Raw genomic sequence first — 16,251 nt, forward strand, 5'->3', positions numbered from 1 at the left:
GCCTTTCAAAAAATTCTTTAGTAACAACAGTAGTTGCTAAAATTTATTGAATATTTACTATGTGCCAGGTGCAGTATTCAGCTTTTTAGTGATTTGTAGCCTGCTTCAATAGCACTCTGAGGCAGGTACTATGACTATCCTTAGTTTGAGATAAGGAATCTGAAGCCCCAGCAATATTAAGTAACTTGCCCAGAGACAGATGGTGTGATGTGGCCAGAGTTTCAATTTCTGGTAGACTTAACCACTACCCTGGCCAAACTCACTTGAACGTCCCATGCCACATTTCACTGTGGCTCCCAATACTTGTCCAGGATTAAATATATATATAAACATATGCATATATCCTATCTAACAAAGAGTAATATGCAAATTGACCATCACTCCAAAACACAAGATGGCTGCCCCCATGTGGTCAAAGATGGCTTTCCCCATGTGGATACAAGATGGCCACCACAAAATGTCCAGAAGGGGAAGGTAGTTTGGAGGGACCAGGTCTATAAGGGAGAACAGTTGTGGGAGATCAGGCCATCAGGGGAGGGCTGTTAGGAGGAACTAGGCCTACAAGGGAGGGCAGTTGAGGTTGATCAAGCCTGCAGGGGAGGGTAGTTACGGTGACCAGGTCGGCAGAGGAGGGCAATTAGGGGCAATCAGGCTGGCAGGCAGACAAGAAAATTGGGAGCCAACAGTCTTGGATTGTGAGAAGGATGTCTGACTGCCCATTTAGGCCCGATCCCAGTAAGACAGTCGGACATCCTTTAAGGGGTCCCAGATTGGAGAGGGTGCAGGCTGGGCTGAGAGACACACCCCTACCCCCATGCACGAATTTCATGCACCAGACCTCTAGTGTATACACATAGAGAGATTTGTAGAGACAGAGAGAGAGAGAAGAAAGAGAAACATCTATATTAGAGTAACACATCCATTGGCTGCCTTGTACACGCCCCCTACCCGGGTGGAGCCTGCAACCCTGGCATATGCCCTAACTGGGAATTGAAACAACCTTTTTAAAAAAAAAAAATAAATAAATAAAATAAAATAAAAAACCTTTTGGTGCATAGGATGATGCCCAACCAACTGAGCAACACAAGCCAGGGCAGAACATGTCTTTTGGGAGCTGCACTCCTTGGAGGTCAACTCCTGTGGCCTTGGCCAAGCCGTCTCCCACTCTAAACCTCTGCCCCACAGCAGGTAAACTATGCAAGTTAGACCAGGTAAAATAAAAAATCCCTTTCTAGCCCTGAAAATTAAAATGGTAAACTCTTCCCCAACATCTAGTTATAGTCTGAGTTTTATTCTCTTTCCTCCTAAGGCAACTAAAAAGCATTTGGGGAAGAAAAGAAAAAGCAGATGCTCTAAGTGTTTTTTAACTAACATAAGAAAATGAAAGGAGAGCAGAAGGGATTCTATTTATATCTCCCTCAAGGATTAGGCCATAATCTAAACCATTTGATTTTTTTTAATGCATTCAGTCAGAGCTGAAAGCCTGTGGGGTGCTCTTTAAGCCTGTCACGGAATGAAGTAATTCAATTAAAATAGGCTGAGGCTTTTGCAAGGTATTAAATGTCCTGAAGAGAAGATTTAGGAAGTCCTCAAAGCAGTGTGGGGAGGCTATAGGAAAGCGTAAGAGCTCGCGTGGGGTCTTTCTAGAGGTGAGTTGCAGGCAGACTACTTGGAAAGGGGGCCGTCAGCGTGGGAGCTGTACCTCGGGGGAAAGGACTGCCAAACGCTTCCCAACAGCTCAGCTCCAGGGATAAAGCCTATCCTTCCATAGCACGAAGTGGAGGTTAACAATAATCATTAATGAGAACCACTCACGAGCGCCCTCTATATTCCAGGCGGGGTGCTGACCTAAACCCTTTCACACTAGTGTTCACTATTATAGGAGGTTAAAAATCAGCCCAGTGCTTGTTTGGGCAGCACATATATGTACTAAAATTGGTATGATATAGAGGCTAGCATGGTCCCTGTGCAAGGATGAAATGCAAATTCGTGAAGCGCCCCGTGTTTTTCTGTACTGACTTGTAATTTTTTCTTTATACAAAAAAAAAAAATACTATGGCAAACAATTTTAATTTTTTTTAATCATTAAGCCCATTTTATAGATAAGAATGCTGAGATGCCAAGAAGTGCCCCGACTTGCCCCAGGTTACCCAGAGAAGTTGCACTTTTCAGCAAGTTGCCACTTAGAAATGCAAGTGGCATGTCACTGCGGGGATCTGAACTTGAAGAAGTGTGTGGATACAAAGAAATAGAGACACAGTCCCTTTCCTCAGGTGCATACAATCTGGTCAGCACACATGACTGACACTCAGACTGAATTACAAATGACTGAGGTCAGATCCAAACCTGAGAGCGGGTTTTCACGTGAGCAGAACACAGCAAACCAGAGGACAGGAAGAGGAGGACGTGAACGGGGCCAAAGGAGGGTCACCACAAAGTCACCCTCCACATGTGTGTCCAGGACAGGTCCAGGGAGCTGCTCTCTTTCCTTTCACTCGAATGAAATTGCTGCCTGCAATCTCAGTGTTGGGGAAGAGAGGTTTGTGCGGGTTCTTTCCCACACCAAGCACTTCCACAGCGGCCTGGCATTCTCCATTTCAACTCCGTTTGTCACTATGTACCCAGAGGTAGCATCCGATTCCACAGGCTCAGGGCTCAGTCCCACATCAGGGCCCACGCCGTGTCCCCACTTCACATGGTAGTTGCAAGCCCAGGTTTTCTGACTGCCCAGCTACAGATTAGACGTTCCAACAACCCCCTCCTCACGCTCAATTAATTTGCTAGAGCAGCTCACAGAACTCAAAGAAACATTTTACTTACTAGGTCTCGGGTTCATTAAGAGTAGAGCTCAGGAACAGACAGGTGGAAGGGGAACAGTGTCCATGCTCTCTGGGCACCAAACCGTCCCCGAATGTCCACGTGTTCACTGACCCGGAAGCTCTCTGAAACCCGTCCGTGAGGTTTTTAACGGAGGCTTTGCTGCAGGTGTGATGGATGAAATCATTGGCCCATTGGTGATGGGAGCTCAATCTCCCACCTTCTCCTCCCCGGAGGTCAGGGAGGGGGTGGGCCTGAAAATTCCAGCCGCTAAGGTTCTCCAGGTGGTTTCTCCTGCCAATCAGTCCCCGGCCTTAGGTGCTTTTCAAAAGTCACCCATTTACATCACAGGAAATTCAAGGGTTTCGGGAGCTATGTGCCAGAAATGGGAACAAAAACCAGACATATACAGGGTGTCCCCCAAAAATATACACACACTTTGAACAATTATTCATTCCAATGGGTTAAATCTGAAAAGAATGAAACATTAATTGAGCTATCAGCTGTTAAACTGTGTGTACATTTGGGGTGGACAAACTGTGGCTATTATAAAACACAATAGCACACTGGGCATTCCATGGGATTACAATCTGTGTCTTTCTTATTCAGCCCCATATAACTAGTATCTGGCACCTACATTTTGTTGAAAGAATGGAAGCGTACCTAAAAAAAGAAAAAGAACATATACAAAATTAAGTAATCCAAAGAACAAGAAATCTCAACTCTAATCTAAACATTCTCCTTTGAAGAGAGAGAGAGAGAGAGAGAGAGAGAGAGAGAGAGAGAGAGAGAGAGCGCGCGTGCAGGCTGGGGCACGTGGAGGAGGTGGGTGGGGAAGATCTGAGATACCTATAGATTCAGATGGGAGACTCTGACATCTGAAATGACCACCTTGAATTGCTACACTTAGGTCAATGCCTATGAAGCGTGAGTGGTCATTAGAATCACCAGGGGAGCTTCTTAAAACATTGAATGCTGATTCGGCCCGAGTTTCTGATTCAGCGGATCAGGGAAACTTTGCCTTTTTAACTAATTGCCAAGTGATGCTAATGTTCCTGGTTCAGGGTCTTGCACTTGGAGAACCGATAACAATCCACCTTCATTGCACATTAGAATCACCTTGGAGTTGATGAAAACACCCAGGCCGTACCTCTGACCAAAGCCGTCATACCCCCTGGGGGCGGGACCAGGGGATGAGTGTTTTTGAAAACCGGGACCAGCTGATTCCAATGTGCAGCCAAACCAGAGAGGAACTAAGTAGGTGAACATATATAGGTTTGAAGTTCATAAGTCATGAAAATAACAGCTAATATTTATTGAACACTTACCATAAAACACTCACTCTGCTGAGTAAGTTACTGCATGATCCCATTTAATTCACATAGAAATCTTTCTAGTAGGGCCTTCTGTTCCCATGTTACTGATAAGGAGAGTCAGAGAAATTAAGTGATTTGGCCTAGGCCTAGGCCATAAACTGGTAAGTGACAACCTGGGAATCCAGTTTATACCTCTATTGGCCTGAAGACTACTAACCAATAGAGGGTTATGCCTCTTAGTGCTCTGTCTCTGCCTTAAACCTTATTTTATTGAGTCCAGATGCCAACAATCTGGGCTGGAACAACTGGAATCGGCCTCATATTTATTGATAGATGATAAATAGATAGATAGATAGATAGATAGATAGATAGATAGATAGATATCTGCATTCATAGACACATACAAGAATGAACAAATGCAAATCACAGAATGGTTGTTTTAATGAGTTCAATGCTTTTTTTAATATCTAGCCACTGTCCTGCCTATACTTCTTTGATGGCTCATAATCACTTCAAAGAAAAGTCCAAACTGCAAATGTGGCATTCAAGTTCCTTGATGATGGGGCCCCTGCCTTGGACTCTCCAGCCCCACATTCTTCCTCCTGTTCTCACCCATCTATTTTCAGTTCCCCAAATCCAACCACACACCATGCCTTTGTCCACGTTCTTCTTTCTCCTTCCTCCCTCCTTGTCCATTTGGAGAACTTTCTACTCACCTTTAGGCTCAAATTGGCTACCACCTGCTACCCATAATCCTCAATGGATCCTTCCCCAGAGCAGTCACAGTGGCACTTGTATCCCGGTCCATTTTATTGTTTCTATTTTTCACTCTCTATACCAGTGGTCAGCAAGCCATGGCTCGAGAGCCACATGCGGCTCTTTGGACCCTTAAGTGTGGCTCTTCCACAAAACACTACATGCGGGCGCACACATACAGGGTGATTGAAACTTTGTGGCATGCGCAGAAGTCGGTTTTTGGCCTGGGCAAGTCTATTTTGAAGAAGTGGCGTTAGAACACTCAAGGAACCAAAGAGCCACATGTGTCTTGCGAGCCTCAGTTTGCCGACCACTGCCCTATACCCTTAATCTGAAATTCAGATTCCCTGGCCCATTGCTATCACTTTCCCTTGCCCAGTCTTTTTAATGGAATCCTGGCTCTGTCTGAGAATGAGACTTTCCCTGAAGATCCATCAGGTAAAGGCTGTACACTCTCCCATCCACTAGGCCTGGAGATAGGGTAGTATCCCTCTTCCTCTCTTCGGGAACATTCTTCTTCCTTCCCCTGTAAAACGCCAGCAGTTTTTAATCTCATGTTACCAGATTACACCATCCACCATCCCTCCCGTTAAAGTCCTACACACAGCACCCCATGCTTCACTTCTGGGATATTTATCTCCTGGCTCATTTCCTCTCTCCAATGGCAGTTATGTCTTCATTATTCATGATTTCCATCTCTACTCTTTTGGGGATGGAGGGGTTAAAATTTTTATGTACATTTATTTTTTTATTGTCTAAGGTTTTACATATGTCTTCTTTTTCCCCAGTTGACACCCCCCCCCAGCCATTTCCACCCCAGGCAAGCCCCCACCACCTAGTGTCTGTGTCCATTGGTTATGCTAATAAGCATGCATACAAGTCCTCTGGTTGCTCTCTAACCTCCCCGCCCCTATCATTTGTCTCTTTTAAATAGTCAATATATTCACATGATTCAAAATTTAAAAGGGACATCTATAATGTTACCTCCCTCCACAAAAAAAGGAAAAAATCAAACCTAAATCTGAACAAGTCTCTATCACTACCAATTTATAGAAAATACAAAAAAAACAGCTAGAGCAAGTGAGGGCAGTCAGCAATATCCGGAATATTACATTTACCATCCCAATGTCCTGTTCCCTCAGCTCCTTGATTTTCCTGCCTCCAATGAGCTTGTTCTCCATCCCACCTCACCAGTCACTCTCATGGTCTCACCCAGGCCTAGACCTTGGCATTGCTGTGGAGGCCCAGGGCAGGCTGTCCCAAGATATCCCCCCATGACATATTGATTACTGTGAATTAAAGTTACTTTAAAAACTGCCAATGCAAAACTGCCATCTGACCTCTCTCCATCGGTCACCCTGAAAGCAGGAGGTAAATCTGCCTTGTGAAAGGTGCCCTCCCTGCCCCTGGAGGCTGAGACAGACACCCTTCTCACCAGAGTGAAGGATCCAAGCTCAAGAAGTTTACATAAATAGCCAAAACCAGTTTGGCTCAGTGGTAGAGTGTCGGTCTGTGGACTGAAGGGTCCCAAGTTCGATTCCGGTCAAGGGCATGTACATTGGTTGCGGGCACATCCCCAGTAGGGGGGGCGTGCAGGAAGCAGCTGGTCGATGTTTCTCTCTCATCGACGTTTCTAGCTCTTCATTTATCTCCCTTCCTCTCTATTATATATATATATATATATATATATATATATATATATATATATATATATATATTTTTTTTTTTAAGTTGACATAAATAAGCCTTGTTACTAATATTCTACCCAAGCCCTGTCAGGTTTGGCTCAGTGGATAGAGCATTAGACTGTGTACTGAAGGGTCCCAAATTCAATTCCAATCAAGGGCATGTACTTTGGTTGCAGGTACATCCCCAGGAGGGGGTGTGCAGGAGGCAGCTGATTGATGTTTCTCTCTCATCAATGTTTCTAACTCTCTATCCCTCTCCCTTCCTCTCTCTAAAAAATAAATAAATAAATGAAAATTTCTACCCAAGCCCAAATTTTGTATAGATTCCTACTCATGGGCACCCAAAACCAAGTATCCTGTCAGTTCTGCAGAAATGTATTTTATCTTTAACATATAAAAAGTTGGCTGGTTCATCACTTCAGGAGTATCATCTCTGATCTCCTGTGTGCACACACTCAATTGTTCATTCTTCTGCTAATCTGGCCTTGTATCCATATTATTATCAGTCCAGCCATAACAGCCCAAGAAGAGAAGAGGAGGGAATTCTCTCCGAAATCTCATTTTCAAGCATCCTTCTCTCCAAGTGAGTATATGGCACTGGGGACAGAGGGAAAGACAGAGACCACAAGCTCACATTCCCTGGTCCATTGTTATCACCATCACTCCCTCTTGCCCAACCCCCTGTCTTCTTCTCAACTTGTAACACTCACTTGCCTAACCACACATTTTCAGTTCAAACCAAGTCTCTGCCTGCTCTGCACTTTCACCCTGAGAGCTTAAAGGCACTGATGAAAAACATAGCCACACCAACTGGTCACTGTAAAATCGTGACCATGAACCTCTAGCAGTTCAGACTCCATACACTCTCCCACCCTCCCAAATGATTCTTCCAGGCCTTATCCTACCATTGCAAACCTCAAATCCCCTTCCCCATTTTCAGCTCTTGAAAATGCTTCTCCAAATCATAAGGAAATAAAGCAATCAGATAGAAACTTCCACAAGCTCCTGCCTTCACTTCACTCTCCTGCATCTGTGCCCAGGGTCTCCCATGGCTGTGAGGTAGGAGACCTTCCTATCCAGGGATCCCAGACCCTGCGGCACCACTAAGCCAACATTCTGCCCTCTTTGTACCAAATTCTGTAGCTCTGCTAGAGTGAATGATACCACAGAGACAGAAAATAAACTGTGGTGGGGTATATATCTCTTTTGTCAAATTGGAAGTATAAATTATTCTTTTGTGCTTTGTTCCCAAGTAAAAGATAAGGCCCTTGATATGCTATTATTTCAACAAACAAAGTCTAGGCATCACTATTGTTCTTACTGTGGATGCCTATTTATGGGTGGGCAAGGGGGAGGGGGGCGCGCTTATTTATTTCAAGGGCAATGAACCAGAGAAGACAAATAAAATAGGATTTAAAGTCCTTAGTGTGTTGTGTGTTTATTGGGATTTACAAAGACCAATTTTCAATTCCATTAGTAAAAATAAAATTGTCTTCAGTCTTTTTCTCTTATAATCTTTAGAGGATTTCAAAAGTGAATCATTTACGGGATAGGAGGTATGAGTGGTGGTGGAGGAGATAAGGAGAAATGCCATTTTTTGTCAACTTTTTTTTTTAGTCTTCACCTTCCTCAATTTTTTTTTAAACATCGATTTGTTGCTCCATTTTATTTATTCATTCATTGGTTGCTTCTTATATGTGCAATGACCAGGGATTGAACCCATAACCTCGGCATATTAGAATGATGCTCTAACCAGCTGAGCCACCTGGACTCTTTTCCCAGTTTTGTGTGGGGGGAGTTGTTTTTATTTTTAATTTTATTTATTGATTATAGAGACAGAGAGGAGGAAAGAAAGGAAAAAACATTGATTTGTTATTCCACTTGTATATGAATTCCTTGGTCAATTCTTGTAGTACCCTGACTGGGGATCAAACCCACAACTTTGGCAATATCAGATGACACTCTAACAAAGATACCCAGCCACGCTTCCCAGACAATTTTTGAAAAAGAGTACTACATATGTTTTGTTTTGTTTTCTCCCTTTCCTCTCCTTTCTAGCCCAAATTCCCACTTTCTACATTGTTAGTTAGGCCATAGGAAAGAGTTCCTAAGGGCATTTGCATTTTAATTTACATTGAGCACTTGCCATCTGCCTGGTGTCATGCTTTATGTCTGTTCTTACAGTTTTTATGCTCATCTTTATAAGGTAGGCAGTATCTTATCATCATCCCCATTTATAGATTTGAAAGTGAAGCTTGGATACATTCAGAGATCAATCCATGTTCTCTAGCTACTACGTGAAAGAGCTGAGAATCAAGACTCGCAGTGTGCTGTCACAACACCTCCCACACCCCTTCTCAGAGACGTATCCTTTGTATCCAACAGTCCATTGGGTATTGAAAAGGAAAATAGGATGGAGGGGGTCAAGTTTTACTGGGAAGATAAAAGATGAGTTAAATCATACAGCATGGATCGACTTCCTCAGGAAGAGCATCTACAGAGGTAAAATTCTAATTCTGCTTGTGGAGAGGTTACATTTTAAATTCTTATCTGCTAACACATTGGCAAGTTCAAGGTGTCCCCCATCTCTAAGTGGCTGAGGGAGGTAGTTGAAGAAAACGGCCAAGGTGAAAAGCCAGGCTCTTCTTTCTGTGTGATCTTGGGCAAGTTACATAACCTCTCTGTCCCTCAGGTTCTTCCCAGGTAAATGGAGATGAAAGTGTTTTGACAATGTCTGTGTTGGTGTGGTGCTGGCTTCAGATCTCCAAGGAGATTAGAGTTGCTCCCAAGAAGGGGATTTATGACAACTGAGTCCATTTGGGTTTGGGTGTTTTGTTTTCAAAGTTTAATAAGAGAAAATTTGTTTAGAAAGTTACATAGGTAGTAGAAGTGAGCCAGCTGGGCTGCGTGGGCTCTGGAAACAAGTTACAGAGGAAGAAGGGCCCTAGGAGCTTAGGAGAGGGAAGGGGAAAAGTAAGGCACCTGGGGGAAGAAGAGGAGGATGGGGAAAGGCGAGGGTGTGCTCCCGAGAGGGAGAGCTGAGTAATTTTGAGTTCTTTCAGAAGACTCTACTTTTAGACTTTTAGGCAGATAACAGATTCAGAATCTCAAATGCCTTCACTCAAAATAATTTTTATACCACAGTAGCATATTTTGGACCTTTACATGCCTTCACATATTTCAACTTTTTTGCAACTTATTCCCCACTTTGCAGATGTAGAAATCTTTAAATCTCAAGGATACCAGAAGAACCATACCTCATCAGGATCAGAGCCAAACCTCAAAACCAGTTCTAACACTGAAGTTCCTGCTAAATTCAATCACTGTGTGACCTTGGCCAAGTCACTATTCCTCTCTGGGCTGTTTCCTCAGATGTAAATTAAGGCAGGTACAAGAGATGATCTCTACAGTTCCTTGCAGATCTCTGGTAAAGGTAATTATTTAGAAAATTAAAAAGCATGCCCGACTGATCTGCAAGTCCTCTTTCCATTCCATGCCCATCCCTAATGATATTACCTCCTGAGTGAGGTCTTTTCTCCCAAGCAGAAGCCCAAGGTCCTGAATCTTCTTCTCTCCACCCATTAACACTGACCTACCTATGTCCCATCCACCAAGAAACTTTTCCAACAGGGTTTCTGCTCATTCTATAAGCTATAAAGTAATCAATACTAAGGGTAAAAACTATTAAGAGATTAGGTTTCAAAAAAAACAGAAAAAAAAGAGAGAGAGAGAGATTAAGGTCTCATGCAAATACACAGACACATTAACACACTTATGCCCCTTAAAAGGGTATCTGTTCTGTCCAGCTGATGTTACTCACTGGTTGAGCATCAACCTATGAACCAGAAGGTCACAGTTTAATTCCCAGTCAGGGCACATGCCCAGGTTGTGGGACTCAACCCCCAGTGGGGGACGTGTAGGAGACAGCCAATTAATAACTCTCTCTCATCCATTGATGTTTCTGTCTCTCTCTCCCTCTCCCTTCCTCTCTGAAATCAATAAAAAATATATTGTTTTAAAAATTAGATTTGATTCTCATTATTCTTCTTTAAATAGAAAATGGATGCTTCTGTGTTTTTCTTTTCACTTAATAATCTGTCCTAATGTTTCTACACTGAATACTTCTTCAGTGCAAGAATTTCAATAATGAAAACAACGAATGCAGAAACTCTATTAAGGATAAAGAATGAGCTACCATCCTGATCCCCTCAATGATGCTTGTCTTTTTAATGCTCCTTTTCCCTTCTCCCAGGCAATTAAAAGACAAGCATCTGTGCTGGGGAAGGGTGTGTGTGTGCATGTGCAAGTTTCAGAGCAGAGGTGAACAGTAGGACAGTTTTGCCACCACTGATGCTATAATAACATGGCATGTCTTTACTTGTGGGAGAATCATTTCAACATCATTTTTTACAAAGATAATGGTGAGCCTTCTCCTGGGTTAGCATCAGATCTCAAAATAATGCCATTCCCAGACAGACAAGCAGCACAAGTGGTCAAAGGTGCATGTGGAACCATGGTCCCCCCCACCCAGGCTGTTGGTTAGAATGGTCTAAAGTCCTTTAAAAATCCTCATGCCTGAATAGCACTCAAACAAAACAAAACAAAAATCAGAATCTCTAGGAGTGAGGTCCAAGCCTAGGAATAGAAAAGCTCTACAGGTGATTCCAGCATGAAGCAGACATGGGAAGCCCTGAGGTATGAAGCTGTGCATGTAGAAGGAAGACAATGCAAACAACTTACAGTTTATTCGGGGTACAATTAATTAAGTTGTAATGTAGCCACACAATGGGATACTTAGCAGTCCTTGTCTTTTTTTTTTTTTTAAGACAAATCTATAGGTGTTGGGCAAAGCCATTCTCTCCATCGATGCTTTGGGCACAATAATTGGGGCCTATGAGTTTGGGGAGGCCTATAGAAATGTTAGAGACCTGAAAAAAATTGTTGATTACAAAATCTATATATATGAAAGCCTAAGCAACCAAACAACCAAAGGACAGAATGACAGGTTGACTGGTCACTATGACCACACTGACCACCAGGGGGAAGAGAATCAACACAGGAGCTGCCCCCTGGTGATCAGTGTGCTCCCACAGCAGGAGCACCACTCAGCTGACTGACGGGTGCCAGACACCAGGCTCACTGTTGACAAGCACAATTGTGGCCGAGCAAGCCTCTCCCACTTTCAAGGCGGCACTACCGAGCAGCAGTGGCAGGCACAGTGGGGCCAGGGTAAGCAGAAGCAGTGCAGCACCCAGTCCGGGCTCCAGTTTCTCCTCACTGCCTGCCACTTTGCATAGTACTATTGATACATCCCTCTGGGGATGTCAGACCCCAGAGGTGTCCTGGATTGTGAGAGGGCACAGGCCAGGCTGAGGGACCCTACCGGTGCACAAATTCATGCATAGGGCCTCTAGTATAAGAATAAAACACATGTGGACAAACAAGAGAGGAAATCAGAGTTTACTGCATGGCAACTGACCATTCTTCTTTGAGTCCTTGAGGTCCACCAGTTCTCTGATTTTACAAAAACAATGTGATATGTCATCCTGTCGGGTTGTCTGCTACTCACTGTATTTGATAGTTTGAAATACTTGCCAAGGGCTACCACTGGGACATCCTCTAGTCCATCCATCATGTCTTTATCAGTGATTTTTAAGCACTTGGGGGTCAAATGTCCCAATGATAGTCTACTGAAAAGTACAGACCCCTTCTTCAGAAAACCCATGTATACACAAAATTTTACACACAGTCTTAGTGGTTACTAGACCACCTTAACACGTACATGACAATCATTTATTTATACACTCATTTACTCACTTACTTGCCTATTCACTTATTCACTCACTCAGTCATGTACTGTTAACTACCAATAAAATTTATTAAACTCTGTGTTCACGAAACTAGACCTTTCTTGAGTATAAAAAAAAAAATTGGACCTAGAATTAGAATGTTTTAAAGCTGAACAGTAACTTAGGTATCATCCAGTCCATTTTTTCCAACTCAAAACTTAATTGTAACACCAAAAAACAGTCATTTAAAACACAGCTGCTCTCATTGGAAAGGCTGGTAAATGGAGACCTGCCCTTCCCTGGGACATAACCAGGGAACCCTAGGGCACCGCGGAGCACAGTTTGAAAACCACTGATCATTCAACCTCTTCATCTTACAGACGAGGACTGTGGGACTTAATGGTCTAATTTGGGGGTGTCGAACTCAATCAGAGAAGGGGCCAAAATCTAAAATCCAGCCTAAATCGTGGGCTGAATGGTTGGTTTATTGAACAGTCATAAACTGTCATTGTGATGGAAACGCAGCGGAATGCAGTGATGACAGTGCGGTGCGGGCCACATTGCAAGGCCTGGCGGGACGGATTTGGCCCGCGGGCCTTGTGTTTGACACATGTGGTCTAATTGATTGTCCAAAGCCACACAGCGCATCAGAGATAGACTGCCTGGGCTAGAATCTGAATCTCTGATATCAAGGAATTTACCAACTAGCTATGGAGACAAGATATATAGAGACAGGGATGTGGAAGAAAATTTGGGCTGTTTTTCAAGTTGTTTTAACAAACCATGGGCCTTGGACAAGTCCCTCACCTTTTGGATCTTGGTTTTTCAATTGAACTTTCTATTCTTAATAAGTTATGCCAAAGTATTCATTACCATGAAAGGAATGGTCGCTTAATACCCAGGGACTTCCACCCACTTTTCATTGGATATTTTTATGAATTTGTGGATTTGTTATGCATTTATTCCCTAAGTAATATACAAATACAAATATGTTGACACTGTAATTAAGGAAAAGAGTTTTGAATAAAACATTCAATAATTTGGAAATACACAGAAAAAGCTCTGAAAGTAAGTACTATTAGGCTTGATTTCTGCTATCTTTCTCTGTGCTGCAATGGAACTTATATCATTTTTATGTAGCACTGAAGCTGTATTTTTGAAAACTTACTAAGAAATAGTTCAGATAACAGAAAATAAGCTCCACTTGCTCTGATACTGGATTCTGAGCCAGGCAGAGTAGCAGTGAAACAGGTTGCTGTGATTAGATGCAATTCTTGCCTAACGGCAGGACTAAAGATGAAGTGATTTTGAAGATGGGATGTCTTCATAACTTCCTACCAGGGTGGGACAAGCAAAGGCAAGTACTCTACCCCACCCTACCTGGGGGTTGGCAGTTTGCTGTAGAGCATCCTCCGGGTCCTCCATTTAAATCTCTCTCGAGACTGCATGAGCTTTTCTTGGAAAAACCCACAAACTAGTCTAGGTTTTGAATCCTACTGAAGAGGCCTCAAATGGAAACAGAGTGGGGCTCCCACAGGACACAGAACAGAGGAGGTGGGGCCCACTCCTCTCCATCAGCATCTCCTCCTCTACCAACCCCGGGGCCCAAAACATACATGCAACACAAAGGATGGTGGAGGCCCAGCCCCTGCTGCAAGGTTTACTGTCCAGTGGTTTAAAATTTCAAGCACATAGACATTAAAAGGAAACAGACATTTCAGGGGGAAATGTTCAATGCCAAGTGAGTTGAATGAATTGAAAAAGCCATGGGAATTTAAACCACAAAGAAATCATTGCTTGTATTAAAATAATAATAATAATAATAATAATAATAATAATAATTAATAAATAAATAAATAAATAAAAATGAACTATAAACTAAGCCTGAAATAATGATAAGAATTGGGTGTTCAGGATAGAAGGTGTTCTAGGTGGGAGCAACAGTGAACAGAGACGCCACCCCATAAAAAAGAAAAAGATAAGATGTATGGGAGCAAGTGGGAAGGCTTGTCTGAGCAGACATAGGCTATTGATTAGAGGCACTGAGGCCAAACTCTAAAAGGTCTTACATACCTTCCATTCTCAGTGACACTAATCTGATGAACTAATTCACAAACAGCACTCAATGGCAGATGCCTCACCTCCTCACTCTCAGAAACCCAGGGGTGGCACATATCTTTGCTGTTCCATGCAGATCCCATTAGTTGGTAGAAGCTGCAATGAGATCTCCGTTGAGAAAGATCCTAAGGTCACACCTGAACTCCTGTGAATGTTGCGATTTATAATTGGTGCTTGTCAAGGATGAAACAGGGAGGCACTGCAGTAAGGACAACAGTATAGATGCTTTGGATTTGCTAGCTGTACTTTATCCAAAAGGGATGGGTACCACGGTGAGAAATTCAGGCAGCCAGGTTGCTTATGAGAAAGTACTGCGGAGTAGGGAAGGTCTCACAATTTCTACTAGTTAGGGGAACTACCAACTCTATGCCTTAGACTACCCCAAAGACAGTTCTGCCCCAGACTATCAGTGTGAATATTTAGGCTGATATCTGTCCTCAGTGGTAGAGAGTACTGCAATTGATTAGTGATGTCTGCAAAGGGCTCAGAAGTAAGAAGGGGTGCTATGCAAGCTACATACCGACTATGCCTACCTTTACCAAAATACCACACTGGCAGTATTTCAGGCATCAGTTCCAACTGATACAAGAAGTTAGGTATTCTTGTTTGGCTTGGTTATGCTTAGTTTGGGGTTAGAAAAAATACCATTTTTCAAACCATTAAAAACTTGATTATTATATAATCAAGTTGGCCGTTATCTTTCTGTGCATCTATGTACTAAGATCAGGCCAGAATGAGCTCAAGGCAGGAGTACAAAGCCCATTCATACAAGAGCTGAGGTATTTTAAAGCCTTTAATCAAAGCAGTTGTGTTTATCTTAACCCGTTATTTTGGTGAGACCTATCCAGTACTTGAAAGCTTGCAGCCCACACCTGCCAATGATTCCCAGAGTGGGTCAGCCCTCCCTGGCAGCTTCTCCCCCTGCTCTTTGATCTCCCTGCCTCTAATTTTCGCTTCTGTTAGAAGCCCTTCTCTCCTTCCCTACCACACTCCTGGGAATGAGGGAGTTTGTCGGCAGAGAGAGCAATTATTGTGTCTTCTTTATATTCTTCCTGTGAATGCAAACGAATGACTAGCACTACAAGAACTTTCATATTTGCAAACATTTCAGTGTGTTTCACAAAAAAAAATCAATTTGGGATTTGACCAAAACCCATAAAATATAAATTCACCTGATACAAACACAGGATGACTATGGGGAGTTTTCCCCTACCTCCACATTACACAGCATCCATACAAATGACTCTGGAAACTGCACCAATTACCAGAGCCACTGGATAAAGCTCAAGGTCAGGAGAATGTGCAGGAAAAAGAAAGCAAATGGATGCTCCATTGAAGAGGTCCCCCTGGAGCGCATTCAAACAAAAGCAGATGATTTGGACAAGAAATGAATTGTCCGCCTTCCCTTTGTGATGTTGCAGCTGAGAATATAGCCTCCCCACCACTCCCCCCTTCTCACCCCCTTCCATTTCCAGAGGCATCTCCCAATCCGGAATCCAGGCGATGTGTTTCAGTTCTTGAGGAAGAAATGAGGATGGCACGGAGACTAGGGAAAAGCAGACTGGAGGGGCATCGCTGCTGGATAGTTATACATATAAAATGGTTACTTTCTTCTACAATAATAGTACATACAAAAATATTATTTTTATTTTTTATTGATTTCATAGAGGAGAAGAGAGGGAGAAGTGGTAGAAACATCAATGATCAGGGAATCATTGATCAGCTGCCTCCTGCACACCCCACATTGGGGATCCAGCCGAACCCAGG

At 43.0% G+C, this 16,251-nt stretch overlaps 1 non-coding gene across 1 annotated transcript; it reads left to right on the top strand.

Annotated features, from left to right (window-relative positions):
• Positions 1–1,907: 1,907 nt before the first annotated feature.
• Positions 1,908–2,009, top strand: LOC118711917. Its single transcript, XR_004985873.1, has one exon. It is a non-coding gene; the product is annotated as a U6 spliceosomal RNA (small nuclear RNA).
• Positions 2,010–16,251: the final 14,242 nt, after the last annotated feature.

The sequence above is a fragment of the Pipistrellus kuhlii genome, unplaced genomic scaffold (assembly GCF_014108245.1).
Source record: "Pipistrellus kuhlii isolate mPipKuh1 unplaced genomic scaffold, mPipKuh1.p scaffold_m20_p_8, whole genome shotgun sequence".
Classification (NCBI taxonomy): Eukaryota; Metazoa; Chordata; class Mammalia; order Chiroptera; family Vespertilionidae; genus Pipistrellus; species Pipistrellus kuhlii.